The following is a 10,104-nucleotide window of genomic DNA, read 5'->3' on the forward strand; positions in this document are numbered from 1 at the left end:
TGACCAGCGGGGCATGACCATAAAACATATCTCCCATATAAATAGAACAACCATTATTCTTGGATTTAAACGAGTAGCCATCTCGCATTAAACGAGATCCAGATACAATGTTCATACTCAAAGCTGGCACTAAATAACAATTATTGAGGTTTAAAACTAATACTGTAGGTAAATGTAGAGGTAGCTGTCAGGACCCCGACTCAATGCCACATCGATCTAGCATGTAACACCTCATATCACTTTGCGGCCTCACGCACGGTATCCCCACGGGTGTCGCCTTACCTTTGCCCGGGACCGTTTGCGCCTTTTGGCACACGTATATGATGGTGTCGCTAGCATCCATATGATAAGGAGCCCGGGCTGACATGGCTAGTCGTAAACCCAAAGTGGCACAAACTTACAGGGACAGGCATCCATGACCCAGCAACGAACGTGTCGGTCATCAGCGAGTGAATCCAGGCTGTAGCACTGGGCTAACAGGACTCCGATGATCCGGGCTGTAGCGGGCTAACAGGACTCTGGTATTCATCGCGTGACATTTCCCCGAAGGGACAGACACAGGAACGAAGAAGGACACATGCCGGCCAGCCTAAGTGATCCGGAGCAGTAGTAAGCTACCAGGGCTCAGTGGAAGCACTAGGAGACATTTCCCGGTAAGAGAGGCTACTAAGGATAAACAACTAGATAGTCAGATCCCACACATAGCAATACACATTACACGTACGCATAACATGCAAGTATGTGCTGTACAACATGGCATCACAGCATAACTCAACAACTCATATAGATAAGGCTCAAAGAGCCATCATAGCATTTATTACAAACAGGGGTCACATGACCCAACATTCAGAGCAATCAAGCAACAAACGGAAGCATTACATGTCTGAGTACAGACATCTATAAATGAAAAAGGCTGAAAGCCTGACTATCTACAACGTCCGATCAAGATCGTAGCTGAGGTACAAGCTACTTGTCGAAGTCCACGAGAACACTAGTAAGACCGAAGTCTCCGCTGCAAAAACATAAATAAAGCAACATGAGTACAAAGGTACTCAGCAAGACTTACATCAGATCCTATCATACATGCATTTGTATCAAGAGGTAATGTGGGGTTTAGTTGCAGCAAGCCAGCTTTGACTCAGTGGCTATCCTGTTCTACGACTACCAGAAACTCTTGAGGTGATATGGCGCACACGAGTCCACTAATCACCACACAATACACTACTATGGATTCATCCCCGTCTCCCTACGAGAAGGCCATCCATAGCACTCACACTTGTCTTGAGCATTTTAGAGTATCCACTTCAAGTTGTCTATGTACCATGTAAGCATCCAAGAAGTCCATAACCGCGGACCCGGCTATTCGAATAGATCATGTTAACCCTGCAGGGGTGTACTTCTTCACACACGCTCTCGCCACTTACCGCCATGCACACGTCATGTATCTCGGCAACCTTCAAGCGGAAGCCTGGCGAGGGTGTCGGCCACGACCTGACTAACCACACAAGACTCTAGTCCAGGTTTATCGCCTATTCGGGTTCCATCCGCAAGGAGAGCCGGCCGGGGTGTCGCTCACGGCCCCAAACGATGTGTGCAGGGTTCCCGAGCCCACCATCCGGGTGCCACTCGGTACACCAGGCCACGTGTGCCTAGTCTGTCCCAAGCCCACCCTGCCGGGTGCCACTTGGTAGAAAAATAGCACTACCTACAAACACCAGAAACTAGTTGCGACTCCTGGACAGAGATCAAGTTGGTTAATAAGTCGAGAGGGCTTGGAGCACCCGGAGCCCAATGTGTGGTAGTATCGAGTCATTGGACAACATACATAGAACTCAGTGCTTAAGGCGGTTCCAGTGAGACAACCCACCATGTACTCCTACATGGCCTCTCACCGCTACCTTTACCAAATCGTGTTCACACACTTCACTCTCAGCATCAGAACATATCGTAACACTCCAATTCATTCCCAATGAATCAGACCTGACACAACTCTAAGCAATAGCAGGCATAGCATGGTAGGAACACAACATGGCTCAATCAACTCCTACACATGCTAGTGGGTTTCAACTATTTACTGTGGCAATGACAGGTCATGCAGAGGAATGGGTTCAACTACCGCAGCACAAAGTAGCAGATGAATCGTTGTTGTCCTAATGCAATAACTGAGAGCAGGAGCGAGAGAGTAGGATTGTATCGGAATGAACAAGGGGGTTTGCTTGCCTGGTAGATCAACAAGGGAGGCACTGCTTCACAGACAGGTACTCTGGAACAGTCTCCGGAGCAGGACCTATCGAGAAGGAACAGTGTCGGCAATCAATACACAAACATATGCAACAATATGATGCATGAACATGGCATGAAGATGTGATGTTGTTTGAGCTAATGCAACTAGTATTCATTTGGTTTGAAGTCCATTTGAACCAAAAGCTCAAATGCATCTCCAAATAAGCTCTTATATAAGCCATAATGTGTTTCTCATATACAGCATGTATAAGTTGGTTTGTCATGCATGAAACTAGTACAGATGGATAGATTGCATTTTTCTGATAATTTTTCATATATAAATTATTTCAATCTGAGCTACGGTTGAATTAATATGAATTTTTGAAGTTTAAATCATTTTCTGGAATTTCCTGAATTATTTTAATTCCAGAAAATATGTTATTGCGCCAGCATGATGTTAGCACGAGGTCAGCAGGTCAACCGGCTGACCAGGGTCAAACCTGACGTGTGGGGTCCACACGTTAGTGACAGGGGGTTAAACAGGGTTAGTTTAATCCTAACTAAAGGATTAGTGGCGCTGGGGCCCACTGGTCAGTGTCGGGGGGGGGTTAGTTAACGGTGATTAGCACTAAGCTAATCACCTGGCCGACGGGGCCCACCCGTCAGGCCGGCGAGGTCGTCGGCGACGACCTCTGGACGCGGCGGCGTCCATGATACAGGCCACGGGGGCGGCGTCGGAGAGCACCGGGGCGTAGCCCGGGCTCTCGCGCATCTGGTGGGGCAGGTGGGAGGAGCTGGGGAGGCCGGAGCTCGCCGGAGCAAAGCTCGCGGCGGCGGCCGGAGCTCGGCTTCGATGGCGGGGCTAGCTACAGAGCGCGGGGAGGCAAGGGAGAAGGGGGAACCGAAGCGGGGGCTCACGGCGGGCTCGAGGACGTCGTCGGAGAGCTCGGGGGAGGCCGGACGGCGGCGTGGCGGCGAGGTCGATCTCCGGCGTCGGTGGTGAAGAAGACGACGGCGTCGGCGATGGAGCGCGTCCGGAGGTGCGTGGCTTGACGAGGAGGTAGAGGGGGTCCTGGCGAAGCTTCTGGACTCTACGGAGGGGCGAGGGAAGGCCGGTGGCCGCGGCAACGGTGGACGGCGGCGATGAGCTCCGCTCGGGCTGCGCGCGAGAGAGAGAGCAGAGGAGGGGGGAAGGAACGAGAGAGAGTGAGAGGGTACGGGGGGGGGGGCGTGGCGACGTCCGGGGCGTTCCAGGGCGACGAGGAGGGCGCCAGGCAGGCAGAGAGGGAGGAGGTGGCGCGGCGGAGCGCGCGCGCGTCGGGCACGCGCCCATCCCCCTGTCGAGGACGAAGATGACAGAGGAGGGGCCAGTGGGCTGGGCCGGCGCTGGCTGCTGCTGGGCTGCACAGGGAGGAGGCCCAGGTAAGTATCCTTTTTTATTACTGTTTTCTTTTCTATTTTCTGACATATGTTTTGATTTAGTAATAATACTAAATCAATTTATTTCCTTATGCCCATTTTGTAGGAACTAGTGGCATTATTCCAGAGCTCCCCAACAGGTGGCATAATTTTTGGACATATATTAATATATATAACTAATATATTTCCAATGCAAATATTTATGCATTAATTCCAAATGCCTAAAATAAATACTTATGAGCTCTTAAAAATATTGGTTTGATTTTTATCTCTGTCCAATATTTTCAGAGAGCAAGATGAGCATTTTCTTGGACCCTTTTGGAGAAATTTTTATTTGGGTCATTTCAAAAATGATTCTGAGGGTTTCACAAATCCTCATTTCAAAATTAAATGGAATTTAAACATGATGCACAAATGACTAGCTAGTCTAGGTCATACCAGACTAGGGATGTGACAACTCGCCCCCACTTGAAGAATCTCGTCCCGAGATTCAGGGGTCGACGGAAAGAAAGTGGGGTACTCCAGTCGAAGACGATCTTCTCGCTCCCAAGTAGCTTCTCTCTCGGAGTGATGAGACCACTGAACCTTGAGAAACTTGATGTTCTGACGTCGGGTAACACGCTCTGCTTGATCAAGAATGCGAACCGGGTACTCTCGGTATGTGAGGTTATCTTGGAGATCAAGCGTTTCGTGGTCCACTCCGCGGATGGGATCCGAGAAGCAACGCCTGAGTTGAGAGACGTGGAAGACATCATGAACTCGAGAAAGATGTGGGGGTAGTTCCAACTGGTAGGCAACCTCTCCTCGTTTAGCGAGAATGCGAAAGGGACCAATGTAACGAGGAGCCAACTTGCCCTTGATACCGAAACGATGGGTACCCTTCAAGGGAGTAACCCGAAGGTAAGCTTTTTCGCCAACTTCATAAGTCATATCCTTATGATGACGATCATACTGACTCTTTTGACGAGACTGGGCTGTTTTCAAGTTCTCACGAATGATGCGAACTTGCTCTTCTGCCTCCTGGATCATGTCCGGTCCAAAGAATTGTCTTTCACCGGTTTCTGACCAGTTCAAAGGTGTTCGACATCTTCGTCCATAGAGAACCTCAAAAGGAGCTTTCTTGAGGCTGGATTGATAGCTATTGTTATAAGCAAACTCGGCAAAAGGAAGACATTTCTCCCAATCCATACCGAATGAGATAACGCAAGCTCTAAGCATGTCTTCGAGAATTTGGTTGACCCGTTCCACCTGACCACTCGACTGAGGGTGGAAAGCGGTACTGAAGGAAAGATGGGTTCCCATGGCAGTTTGGAAACTCTCCCAGAAATGAGAAGTGAAAAGACTGCCACGGTCTGAATTGATCTCTAGTGGAACACCATGAAGTGACACTATTCGAGAAATGTATAAGTCAGCAAGCTGACTAGCAGTGATACTCTCTCGAACAGGAAGGAAGTGAGCCACTTTGGAAAGACGATCAACGACTACGAAGATAGCGTTATTCCCTCTCTTGGTCCTGGGAAAGCCGGTGATGAAGTCCATACCAACTTTATCCCATTTCCATTCAGGAATAGCTAAAGGCTGAAGGGTGCCAGCAGGCCTTTGATGCTCTGCCTTAACACGACGACAAACGTCACATTTAGCAATGAACTCAGCGATTTCTCTCTTCATCCTAGTCCACCAGAACCTCTGGCGTAGGTCCTGATACATCTTAGTGCTACCGGGATGAATCGTGAGAGGAGATTCATGCGCCTCCTTAAGAATCAACTGCCGAAGATGTTGCTTCTTGGGGACCACCAGGCGGTTCCCAAAGAGAACAACACCTCGATCATCAACAGAGAAACTACCAGCAACTCCTTTGGCTATGTTTCTCTTGATCCGGGTAATCCCCGTATCATGCTTCTGGGCTTCTATGATATGATCCACAAGAGTAGGTTTCGCCACCAAGGTAGAAAGGAATCCGTGAGGAGCAATGTGAAGATTAAGCTTACAGAATTCCTCATGGAGAAGTGGTTGGCCTTGCTGCAACATGAGATTGTTGCAATAGGATTTACGGCTTAGCGCATCAGCCGTGACATTGGCTTTGCCTAGGGTGTAGGTAATCCCTAGATCATAATCTGTGATTAACTCCAACCAACGTCTTTGCCTAAGGTTCAGATCCGGTTGGGTGAAGATATACTTGAGACTCTGGTGATCGGTGTAGATCTCGCAACGTTTACCAAGAAGGTAATGTCGCCAGGTCTTGAGTGCATAGACTACGGCTGCAAGCTCTAGATCATGTGTAGGATAATTATCCTCATGTGGATGCAACTGTCGAGATGCATAGGCAATCACATGACGATCCTGCATAAGAATGCAACCTAGTCCCTGTCGTGAGGCGTCACAATAGATAACAAAGTCCTTTGTGAAATCCGGTGGCACAAGTACGGGAGCAGAAGTCAGGCGTCTTTTCAGTTCCTGAAAACTGTACTCACACTGTGGGGACCACTCGAACTTTTTATCTTTCTTGAGAAGTTCCGTGAGGGGTTTGGCTACTTTGGAGAAATTTTCAACAAAGCGGCGACAATAGCTGGCTAGACCAAGGAAACTCCTAACTTGTTTAACGGTCTCAGGTGGAGTCCAATCGAGAACGGCCTTGACTCTCTCAGGATTGACAGCAATGCCCTTACCAGAAATTACGTGGCCTAGGTAGGTCACTTCTGGCAACCAAAATTCACACTTGGAGAACTTGGCATAAAGGCGGTGCTCTCTGAGTTTTTCTAACACAAGTCTAAGATGTTCGGCATGCTCTTCCTTGTTCTTCGAGTAAATAAGAATATCATCAAGGTAAACCATGACGAACTTATCTAAGTACTCCATGAAGATCGAGTTCATCAAGCGGGAGAATGTGGCTGGGGCGTTGGTTAGGCCAAAGGACATGATGGTGTACTCGTACTGGCCATAACGAGTGACAAAATCTGTCTTGGGAATGTCCCCGTTTCTGATCTTAATTTGGTGGTATCCTAACCTCAAATCCATCTTGGAGAAGATTGAGGATCCAGCGAGCTGATCATACAGGTCGTTGATCCTAGGAAGTGGATATTTGTTCTTTATCGTGACCAAATTAATGGGACAATAATCTACAACCAACCGGTCTGTACCATCCTTCTTCTTGACGAAGAGGACGGGGCAAGCCCAAGAAGAAGAACTAGGACGGACAAAACCCTTTTGCAAGGACTCATCAAGTTGTTTCTTAAGCTCAGCTAGTTCTAAGGGTGCCATCTTGTAAGGTCTCCTAGAGATTGGAGCGGTTCCTGGGATAAGATCTATGACAAACTCTACATCTCTGTGAGGTGGAACACCTAGCAGTTCCTCTGGAAAGACATCCGGAAATTCACGGACTACTGGGATATCTTCAAGGTCTGGAAGAGGGCTGGCATTAAGAGAATAGAGCTGACGCTTTGCAACTCTAGTGGAGACAGTGACTATCTTGCCAGATGGGTGTGTAAGCTGAACGGACCTGGTGTAACAATCAATCTTGGCATAATGAGCTGTCATCCAGTCCATACCCAAGATGATGTTAATATCTGTAGACTTGAGGGCTACAAGTGATGCCAGAAATACAAGTCTATCAACAAGGATTTCATTACCATAGCTGATTCTGGTGGTTTGCCATCTAGACCCTGGGGTTTGGATTTCAAGCGGTGTTGGCATGTCACAAAATGACATGTCGTGCAAACGAGCATAGCCTTCAGAAATGAAGGAGTGAGATGCTCCAGTATCAAATAGAACTGATGCTGGGTGACAATTGACAAGGAGTGTACCAAGAACGACATCCGGATCATCATGAGCGTCTTTAGCTGAGACGTGATGCACACGTCCACGTTCAGTGGGGGCTGACTTGACAATGATCATCTTGCGTGATGGCTTACCACGGCCAACAGACTTCTCAGGCGGGGGTGGAGCATAACTAGTCTGAGAGCAGTCACGTGCATAGTGTCCTGGCTTCCTGCATGTGAAGCAAGTTCCCGAGGTTGGACGTGGACCCGCACTGACAAGCGGTCTACCAGTAGGCCTGGGTGGAACATATGACTGAGCTGGGGGAGGCACCACATGGGATGGCCTCGGTGCATATCCGGAAGGAAGAGCGGAATTTGGAACCCAAATCCGGCGCTTCTGGGAACTAGAGCCAGAGGAGGATCCCAAATCACGGGTGTGCTTACGAGACTCCTCGTAAGTGAGCTGAGCTATCTCTGCATTGATGGCCTTGTTCACAAGGGCTTGGAATGTATCACAATGATGCAGGTGGAGATCACGACGCAACTTGGGGTTGAGACCCTTCCGGAACCTAGCCTGCTTCTTGGCGTCCGTGGACACCTCTTCTGTGGCATAGCGAGCGAGGTTCTCAAACTCTTGGCTGTAAGCATCAACAGCCATCTTACTCTGGGTGAAACTACAGAACTCTTCTCTCTTGCGATCAAGGAGGGCCTGGGGAATGTGATGCTCGCGAAAAGCCTCAATGAAATCCTTCTAGGTAGGAATCTGGCCAGCTGGAAGCATAGCCTCATAGTTCTGCCACCAAAGATTAGCAGGACCTTCCAGGTGGTATGTGGCATAAGTGACCTTGTCATCTTCAGCTACGCTCGCGGAACACAGCTTATGAGTGATACTACGGAGCCATTCATCTGCATCGAGTGGCTCGATGGAATGATGAAAGGTAGGTGGGTGCAAGCGAATGAAGTCATGAATGGTCGCAGACTTATTGGACCGATGTGCGGTGTTCTCCTCGATACGTGCCAACAAATGGTTAGACTCATGCTTGTTCCTCTCCATTTCTAACATGAACTCTGTCAACGAAGGCGGGTCGGGAGGATCCTCATCCCTACCATCTCCATGGTTCTGGCTACGAACAATAGAACTTGATGACATCCTGAGAAACGAAACCAGGGACGGAGTCAGCATCAACTATAGACTGTAGAATGTAGGACAAGGAATTAGTATCTCTCGAACTCCTAGGGAAATTCTGGCAGCATAATGGCAGTAAAATGCTCAGAATGAGACATCCTACTAAAAATGGGGTGGTAACATACTCATCAGCATTACTCAAGGTTCTGAGATCATACTAAACAGACTACACCGGAAATACTCAAAACTGGGGTATGACTCTGATCAACCAATCCTATGGGACTACGGAGTAGTAACACGTGATCCTGATAGACGGAAGAGAAAGCCTAGTTCCTTAACCCCGTAGGAAAGATAGGACGACTCAGATCAGAAGGCCATGAGGTAAAGGAGTAAAAGGAGCCTTACGTTCCTTCCCACAATCAATTCCCTTACATAACTAAAGAATTTCTAGACTCAACTTCGACCAGTTTGGCTTGGTAATCCTACAGGCAGTCAGGCTCTGATACCAAGGCTGTCAGGACCCCGACTCAATGCCACATCGATCTAGCATGTAACACCTCATATCACTTTGCGGCCTCACGCACGGTATCCCCACGGGTGTCGCCTTACCTTTGCCCGGGACCGTTTGCGCCTTTTGGCACACGTATATGATGGTGTCGCTAGCATCCATATGATAAGGAGCCCGGGCTGACATGGCTAGTCGTAAACCCAAAGTGGCACTAACTTACAGGGACAGGCATCCATGACCCAGCATCGAACGTGTCGGTCATCAGCGAGTGAATCCAGGCTGTAGCACTGGGCTAACAGGACTCCGGTGAACCGGGCTGTAGCGGGCTAACAGGACTCCGGTATTCATCGCGTGACATTTCCCCGAAGGGACAGACACAGGAACGAAGAAGGACACATGCCGGCCAGCCTAAGTGTTCCAGAGCAGTAGCAAGCTACCAGGGCTCAGTGGAAGCACTAGGAGACATTTCCCGATAAGAGAGGCTACTAAGGATAAACAACTAGATAGTCAGATCCCACACATAGCAATACACATTACACGTACGCATAACATGCAAGTATGTGCTGTACAACATGGCATCACAACATAACTCAACAACTCATATAGGTAAGGCTCAAAGAGCCAACATAGCATTTATTACAAACAGGGGTCACATGACCCAACATTCAGAGCAATCAAGCAACAAACGGAAGCATTACATGTCTGAGTACAGACATCTATAAATGAAAAAGGCTGAAAGCCTGACTATCTACAACGTCCGATCAAGATCGTAGCTGAGGTACAAGCTACTTGTCGAAGTCCATGAGAACACTAGTAAGACCGAAGTCTCCGCTGCAAAAACATAAATAAAGCAACATGAGTACAAAGGTACTCAGCAAGACTTACATCAGATCCTATCATACATGCATTTGTATCAACAGAGTAATGTGGGGTTTAGTTGCAGCAAGCCAGCTTTGACTCAGTGGCTATCCTGTTCTACGACTACCAGAAACTCTTGAGGTGATATGGCGCACAGCAGTCCACTAAACACCACACAAATACTCCACTATGGATTCATCCCCGTCTCCCTATGA

This window comes from Triticum aestivum, chromosome 2B (assembly GCF_018294505.1).
Source record: "Triticum aestivum cultivar Chinese Spring chromosome 2B, IWGSC CS RefSeq v2.1, whole genome shotgun sequence".
NCBI classification, from domain to species: domain Eukaryota; kingdom Viridiplantae; phylum Streptophyta; class Magnoliopsida; order Poales; family Poaceae; genus Triticum; species Triticum aestivum.